The sequence below is a fragment of the Panthera onca genome, chromosome C2 (genome assembly GCF_046562875.1).
Source record: "Panthera onca isolate mPanOnc1 chromosome C2, mPanOnc1 haplotype 2, whole genome shotgun sequence".
Classification (NCBI taxonomy): domain Eukaryota; kingdom Metazoa; phylum Chordata; class Mammalia; order Carnivora; family Felidae; genus Panthera; species Panthera onca.
Genome location: NC_138347.1, coordinates 150,009,030 through 150,017,261, shown reverse-complemented (window position 1 = coordinate 150,017,261; position 8,232 = coordinate 150,009,030). Strand labels below are relative to the sequence as shown.

The 8,232-nt window shown below is 45.5% G+C and overlaps 1 protein-coding gene and 1 long non-coding RNA gene across 3 annotated transcripts in view; both read left to right on the top strand.

The window, feature by feature from the left end:
- Nucleotides 1–933: 933 nt before the first annotated feature.
- Nucleotides 934–3,865, top strand: LOC144617382 (uncharacterized). The gene is made up of 3 exons (XR_013557795.2): nt 934–1,743; nt 2,435–2,514; nt 2,820–3,865. It is a non-coding gene; the product is annotated as an uncharacterized LOC144617382 (long non-coding RNA).
- A 2,532-nt stretch (nt 3,866–6,397) lies between these two features.
- Nucleotides 6,398–8,232, top strand: part of CTNNB1 (catenin beta 1) — a 41,113-nt gene continuing 39,278 nt past the window's right edge. For both annotated transcript variants that reach the window (XM_060638351.3, XM_060638350.3), the window contains exon 1: nt 6,398–6,588. The gene's annotated coding sequence lies outside the window, so the exon portion shown is untranslated. The remainder of the gene's footprint in view (nt 6,589–8,232) is intronic.

Here is an 8,232-nt window from a genome sequence, read left to right as displayed (position 1 = left end):
TTCTTTTTCTTTCCCCCTACCAACTCAAATTCTCCAATTGTAAATTCAAAATACGAGCAGATTTGAAGACGGATTGTGAAGAATGAAGCCTTGGTATAAACAAAAGAAAGATGGAGTAAAACGCACGTCCGTCACCGCATGAGAAATGGTATGACAAATGTGCGGTACCTCTGCATCAGATGTTAGTGACAAGTACCACTTGTCCACCCGAAAGAAATATAGGAAATAAAATCCATTTTGAAGAAAACTTGTGCATGTGTACTGTCCCTTCTGGGTACAGCTGAAACAGTGTTCTGTTAGAATAATTTCGTATCTTATCCTAGAACTAAAATGTCTGCAAGGTTAAATCAAAATGCTGTAGAATGCTATGCGATATTTAAGAAATAATCTCATTTGTAATAGGATTTAGAATTGAAATTTAGCACAATACATTTTAATAACCAATAACCTTGGGTATTTAGACCACGATAAAATGTATACTTTTAACAAACAACGAACCGAGGCTACAGTGAAAACAAGAATGTCATTTTATTCAGTGGCATAACTGGAAGAAAAGTCAGAAAGGACTATACCCTTACTCAAAGAGAATTTTTTTAGTCAGGTAGTTAAAAAAAAAAAAATCAATCTCTCTGTTCCTCCACTTTTCGAGGCCCAAAGTTATTTTTTGCTGAGTGGTGCAAAACAGAAAATGGACATTTGCTTCTGGCATTGTGACCTTCTCCAGGCCCCTGTCCGAGCTGCCCCGATGCAGTGTATTTCTGGCATATACTTGTGATATAATCTGCCACCATTCTCCATAAATGTTCAACTTGACAGCAAGTGAGAGGGAAAAAAAAGTCTCTTTTGCATCAGTGAAGAGTGTTACACTACTACAAACACATTTCTCTCTTTTAAAAGATATATATGATTTTTTAGAAAGATTAATTCGGATGGGCAACTCCTCAACACAGTTATTTTTCTTCTGGCTATACACATTAATCCATCTAATTTTTGTTTTAAAACCAATAGGGCTCTTAAATATTATAAACGATCTCTAATTCTTAAAAAGAAATGTATAGCCGGTCCATACGTTTTCCAACTAAGACACAGCATAAAACCTCCATCTCTGTACATAGACACTAATACACGTACACACCCGATCCAACTCCACACTTATCCACTGATGACTAAACCATCTGAGATGGCTTGATGGGGGACAGGGGGGGAAGAGGCTGGAGAGGATTTTATTTTTTACAATAGGCATGCAAAATATTTACTGAACAAGACATTTTGCTCTGTCTTTTGCTTTAGTGTGTGGGGGGAATCATAATTGTATTTAGACTTTATATGGCATGGGTTACTCAGTTCACAGCAGAGGCACCTGCAGCAAATTAATTTGTTGTAGCACATTAATTATCTCATAGCTTCTATTTAGGCTGCAGCTGTTGCTATTATGTTAATAATATTTTTTATCACCACTGTATACAACAGGTTATGGAAATAATAGAAATATCTCTCTTTTTGGCTTCCCCCCCTATCGTTTCCATTTTTCTATGTCAGAAGGAAAGACTGAAAGAAATTTAGGCAAATTAAGCCCCAAAGCGCACTATAATTTTCTATTTCTGAACCGATTTGTAAGAGAATGGGTAACTGAAATTAGCAAAGAATCACCCCACACAAAGATGGCGCGTGCAGAATTTGTGAAAGCGAAAAAGAAGACGAAGGAGAAGCAAAAGAGGGACGGAACACTGCAGTGCTGGGGTGGTGAGTGTTTGGATGGGGGCGGGGAAAATGCTGCAGTTTTCATGAAATAATAAGGTGGGGGAAAAGAGGCATACAAAGAGTAGGTTTTTCATTGTTTGTAAAATATAAACACAGATGAATTCTGTCTTTGGTTTGTTCATGCTTTTCACTCTGCACAGCAGGGATGTTCTTAAGAAGTTGCCCTCTGCGAAATTTCACTAAATGGGAACCGTGGACCCTGCATGATGGGATTATAATCACACCAGCCACTCCTTTTACATAATTTTTTGTTTAAGATCCAGTAAGACTCCCTGTTTTTAATATATATAAAGCAATAGACACGTATGTGTCGATAAACTGAGAGTTTGCGTCCCCAATAGCCCAGTGCAGGCTAAAACAAAAAAAAAGAAACGGTGATATCACATCTACAAATCTCAATGGATTCAAAAACAATATGAAAATTTTTAGCTGACAAGAACATGTCTGCTGCCTGCAGTCCCTGCAATAGCTCACCATGTTGCCTACTAACCGAAAGATCAAAAATTATCGATTTCATGGCGCTGCGTGCTCTGGAAAGAAAAGCTACTTTAAAATTTGCATTGTTTAAGAAATGAGTTAAAAGAAAAGAATCATTTTTTCCTGAACACTTTGGAATGTGAAAATGGCTTATTTTAATCTTATCCATGATTTACTATAATTCTATTATTTTTAGCAGCTGGAGTCCAGAAATGATTTTTTTCGATGAATTTAGGATTTTGCCGCAGTATACATCTGCAGTCCCAGAATCCTCTGGTAAGTTAATCCTTCTTGCGATGGGAAACGCCTTTAACCTTCTTGTGAATGAAATATCTGCAACCATTTTGAAATTTTTAATACAGAAGTGTGTGTGTGTGTGTGTGTGTGTGTGTGTGTGTCTATGTTGGGGGGGGGGGTGGGTTATGTCTCCAAAGCGTGATTTCTTTGCAGCGCAGCGGTAGGTATTTGTCTTAATTCTTAGAAACATACACCTTTGTGTTCTTTGAATATCACGGATGATATCTCCATTGCTTTTCCTTCACACTTTCTATGGTAGCCATTAAATGTATGTACTTCCTTAGTATGGCAAGGACTGTTGTGTCAAACCAAGGAAGGCCTCGAGAACGCTAACTCCAAGCAGGAACCGTGTTCCTGGCATCACTGAAGCCGCCATGATCGTAGCTACCACTGCTGCTGCCACGGCCACCACCATGGCCACCGCCTCCCACCACCTTCACAGCCCCCTCCCTCATCCCGCAGCGCACCAGATGCAAGCTTTCCACGGTGGCTCTCCGCCGAATTTGCCCAGTGGGTTCCTAGATTACTTCTGTGTGCGAGAATAGCCAACCATGTAGCCTGACAAGAGGTATTTACAACTACTTAGCCTGTTCAGCTGGAAAGAAATCAAAAGATAACACTGAACCCTGAGATGATGTATTGCGAATCAAAAGTCCCAATCCATAAATAGCGCACTTGATGAGCTGCTAAATGAAAACCTGATCTGATTATTGCCCAACGTTTTCACGTTGTTCAGAAAGAAATATTTTTAACACACCTTCTTAGAGAATTGGGACTGTTTATAAATGCAGGGAATATTATTTAGTCTTACCTTTCTGCTGGGAGAGGTTTCTTCTCAAGGAGGTTCGGATATAGAGTCCAGAGGAGACCACACCCTCGTTACACAGTTCTTATTTTCTACTGTTTCTGCTTACTTGTAAGTAGGACTGATTAACAGCTATAATTATACATTAATTTAAGGGACCTAATCAAAAGAAGCCGACCACTCATTTCCCTCTCTCTAAAGGAAACTCATTGTCATAGTGCTCAATAATGTTTAATTAATGGATTTGATAGTTAACTATCCAAAAAGTGAATGGGCCTTCTTTACAGTGCTGCCTTGATTAATGTTTCTGTTGGAAGTGCACAAACACGCGGGGCATTTCTTTCTTTGCCTAAGGTGATTCAGAATCATGTGTTTTAGTGAAGGGATGCTTTCCATTCAGAATCCATGTAATCACTGCTTGATGTGCCAATGGTCTAATATCATGACAAGTAATACTTCCTCTGTTAAACCAGCTGGAGACACTTGGTTTCTAGGCACAGAGCCTGAAATTTGGAACCATTTGTCTTTTGCAGCTTTTTTTTTTTTTTTTTTTCTGTTTAATGCAGTCTTTTGCATTAAAATGGATTAATTCATGTCAAACCCAAATGGCTGGCTCTAGAAGAAGGTGTAAAAAGATAACCAAATGTTTTTTATGAAACATATTGCCCAAGGCCCATTTTGAAAAATCATTTTTACAAAAGCACTTATCTCACCAACTCATCAGGTATTTTGATGCTTGTATTTCTTATTGGTTTAATGGTAGCATTTGTCTTTATTGCAGAGAAGTTATTCATCTCATATGTTTGGTGAGACAAGTGGAACAATTTCTGTTTTTTGAGAGAAGAAAATAAAAATTCTGAGCAATCTGTTAAATTCAACTAATATTTTTAAATGCTAGTCACACAGTAATTCTTCAGTACACTTAAATTTGATAGGAAACAGTTTACTGCATTGTTGCAAATTTTACATTTCCTTTAATGACATGGTGTTTACCCAAAATATTAGCAGGGATTTAAAAATCTTAATTCCAAATTTGGATTAAGATATCTAAATTATAGAAAATGTTTCAATTATTTTTGTATCTGAATAAAGAAATACAAACATAGAAGAGTTTTTATCCTTTAGAGGTTCTAATGGTGCAAATATCTCTAAACCAGTTTTAACAGAGTGCCTTATTGAGAAAAAAAAAAACAAAACAAAACCAATCCCCCTCCACAGGGAATATACAAAAAGGAAACATCCATGAAAAATTGCTCAAATATTGATTAATCAGTCATCTGATTTTAAATGTATGACTCTAATCGAATCAACTGTATATTCTTTAATAGTTTTTATGAGGATTAAAATTGGGGGTCAGTGCCTGGAAACGCTATTTACACTCTGAGTTTACATGAGAAACACTGCTTTGATGAAATACCTTTTTTAGTTTAATTTGTTCGAATTCTGACTGGCCGAGTTAATCACCACCATCGGCTATATTTAATTCTATAGAATTACTTGCGCAGATAAAAATGAGAAAGTAATTCTAGACAATGGATCTCACCGAACATCGTCTCAGTGTGTGTACTTTTTCCACTGGTATGGTCATAGCAGTTAAACGTTACCGCTGTATGTAGTAAAATACCTTTAAGACGGGGGGGGGGGGGGGGGGGGGGGAAGAATTATTTAAAGAACATGTTGGCCCTGAGCATTAGCTTGCCTAAAACTACATATCCTACTCCATGAGTGAATAAGTAGGTTTCCTGCCCATACCTATGTATAAAGACCTATTGTTTGCATTCATTAATTACAGGGATAAAAGACCCAAGACAACTTTCACTGTTGCTTTTTGCATTCTCCATTGTTTTGGAGGAAAAATAAGCATAAAATAATAGACCAGAGAAACTGAATCAATCATGATTGTTTCAGCTTTGATAAACAAATGCCTATCTTGCTGGGTGACAATCGAGACATTTCCAAGGGAAAGGAAGACCCAATTTTAGCCTGCTGATACGAATTAGAAAATGTTTTTGAGGAATCGAAAATTAGTTTTCAAAAATCACAAGCTGCCTAATTGATTACTCCTTCCATAAACAACATACTTGATTTCTCAAAAAAGTAATACCTTAGAAATGCATTTCCTCCAAAGAAACATGCTCACAAATAAATCTATTGATAGTAGTACTGTGGAACCAGATAAAAATGGAATCCATCAGAATTAACCTAATTGACAGGGTTCTAGAGCTAATCCATTTCCATCAGTCATTTGTTCACAGCGCTTACTCCTAAAGACTTGTTGAATTGCGGACTGGGCGCCCATCCTGAGTTCACAGCCTTCGGGAGGAGGGATCGCAGGCGGCCCGGCCCGGTGTTTCACTTCCAAATTCAGGCTGAGCAACCGGTCGGGACGCGGGATCCGCGACCCGGACAGTGGCGGGGGGGGGGGCTTTGGGGCGATGTGCGGCTCGCAGACGAGCCGAGTCCTGCGGGGAGAATGAGGCCCAGACCGCAAAGACCACGGAAGCCCTAAACCGCTGGAGTTCCTCGACTCGACAGCGGGGCGGCTGCGGCGGCGGCCGGCAGCTCCGGGAGCTGGCGGGCCGCGACCTCAGGGCCCGCGCCGCCCCCCGCCCCCCGCCCCCCGCCCCCCACCCCCCCCCCCCGAGGGCCGGAGCCCAGAGGCCGCCTTCCGCGGGCAGCGGGAAGCTTGCGGCAAGCCCGCGTCGGCTCTCCCGGTCGGGGCCCGAGCGGGGGCGGGGGCGCCGGGCTCCGGACAGTAGAGGCTCCGGGTGCCGCCCTCCCTCCATCCCCGGGCCTCCCCGCCTCGGACCACAGCGCCCTAGCGAGCCGCCCCCCAGACCCGCACCGCGGGCCAGCCTCGGGTCCCTCTCCGGGGAGCGGCCGGGGAGTGCGCGGGCGCCCCGCCCCGGCCCCGGGCGGTCGGACGACGGCGGGCGCCGGGCGGCGCGGGGACTACTTTCCGCCGCTCTCTCGCGCCCCGCCCCTTGTCCTCGCACGGCGGAACGCTCCGCGCTGCGCCGGTGGCGGCAGGATACAGCGGCCACTGCGCGACTTATAAGAGCTCCTTGTGCGGCGCCATTTTAAGCCTCTCGGTCTGTGGCAGCCGCGCTAGCCCGGCCCTAGGAACGGAGAGCGAGGGGAGGCGGAGACGGAGGAAGGTCCGAGGAGCAGCTCCGGTCCCCGCCGAGCCGCAACAGCAGGCCGAGGACGGTCGGACTCCAGCGGCGGGAGGAGCCTGTTCCCCTGAGGTGCTTGGGCGCTCCTTTCCTTACCCTTCCGGGGCTGCTCCCGCTCCGTCTTCGGAGCCAAACTTCGTCGCGGGCGCGCGGTCCCGGCGGCGGCTGGGAACCGGGCCCGGCGCGGTGCGGAGGCCCGGGGTGGGGAGCGGGGGGCGCGGGCTGGGGGCGCCGAGGAGGCGGCGGGGGCGGGCCGCGCCCGGGGGGCGGAGGGCGGCGGCCGGGCCCGGGTTCCGGTAGCGCTGCTCCTCGGGGGGCCCCCGGGGCGCCGCTGGAGGGGAGGGGGCGACGCGAGGGCGCGTCCGGGAGCTCGATGGCCGGCGGGGGCGGGCGGGCGGGCGGTGGGGGAAGGCTGTGGTTTCCGTCCGGGGCTCCGGCCGCGGCCGAGTTTGGGGGAGGGACCCTGCGCCTCGGGATGCTCCGGGCCGGGGCGGGGGGCGGGGTGGGGACGGAGGGTGGGGGTGCTCCGCCTTCCCAGCCCCAGCGGGGAGTTGGGGTACGGGTGCTGGGCCTGGGACGCCACCCTGGGTCCCATCTGCCGGGCCGATAGGGCCAGGAGACTTTCTGTTCAGATTCCCTCTTTCCGTTTCTCGAGAACGAATTAAGAGGATCCTTAAAGAGAATTGTTAGTATTTTTTTTTTTTCTTTTTTAATGCCCTGCTTCTGTGAGTTTGGCACTGGTTCTTGTTTAGATCCGAGCAACTTTAAACCTTAGAGGAACCAACCTACTAGTGCAGACGGTGCGATGCGTCAGTAGGGCTTGCACAAATAAACCCATGTCCTGCACCTACATTTTCTTGTACCGTGCAGGTGAGTGGAAACGGCGTGCAATGTGCTGAGGGTCTTGGATTTACGGCGGTGGGTGTGAGACCCTTGTAAAAATAGGGGCGGGGGCCAGGGCGACTGGCTTTTACTGTTTCTTATCAAGCGAGCCGCGGGATTCAGCTTCTGACTGCTTGGAGGAGGATCTTGGTAGAAATGATGTGTTCAAATACTTTTATGGCAGCTAAACGTGATTTTTGGAGCACGTTTTCTTTTCAGCGGAGTGAATTTTTCCCTCGCTACAAAATTGGCCAAATGAAATTCAAAGTGTTGCAACTGCTTTCAGTGTTTTGTCTCGGGAGAGGATTTTGAACAGAGACTTTCTCGAAGTTGTCGAAGCCAGCTTCTGAATCCGCGAAACTTGAAAGCTTTGGCAGTTGGGTGTAGTTGTTGCCTTGGTTTTCTGTTCCCTTTCGGAGGGAGCATTGTCTCCATACTTTGTATCTTCCAGACATCTGTGGTCTCCCCTCCCCCCTGAGTTTGTGAGTGGTGAATGAAGAGAGACTGGCCTGCTGGTATGCAGAGGTCGGCAAAAGGAAATCGAGGAGTGGTTTTAGTGAAATGAGAGCTTTGTGTCGTGAATAGTGGTGGCTTAGACTAGACATCAACTTGAAGAGACGGCTATCCTTTGATAAAGTCTAGGCTGCTGTTTCTCAGATCGTTGGAGTTATAAAGCATTCTGTGTGGAATTTAGGAAGCCATTTCATTACTGTGAGTTGCTGAACATTCAGTACCTTCAGATATTCTTCATGTGAACTTGTCTTCGTCCTACCAAATAGTCGACATGCCTTGAAATGTATTTACATAATGCTACTGTTAAGTATCCGCTTAGAT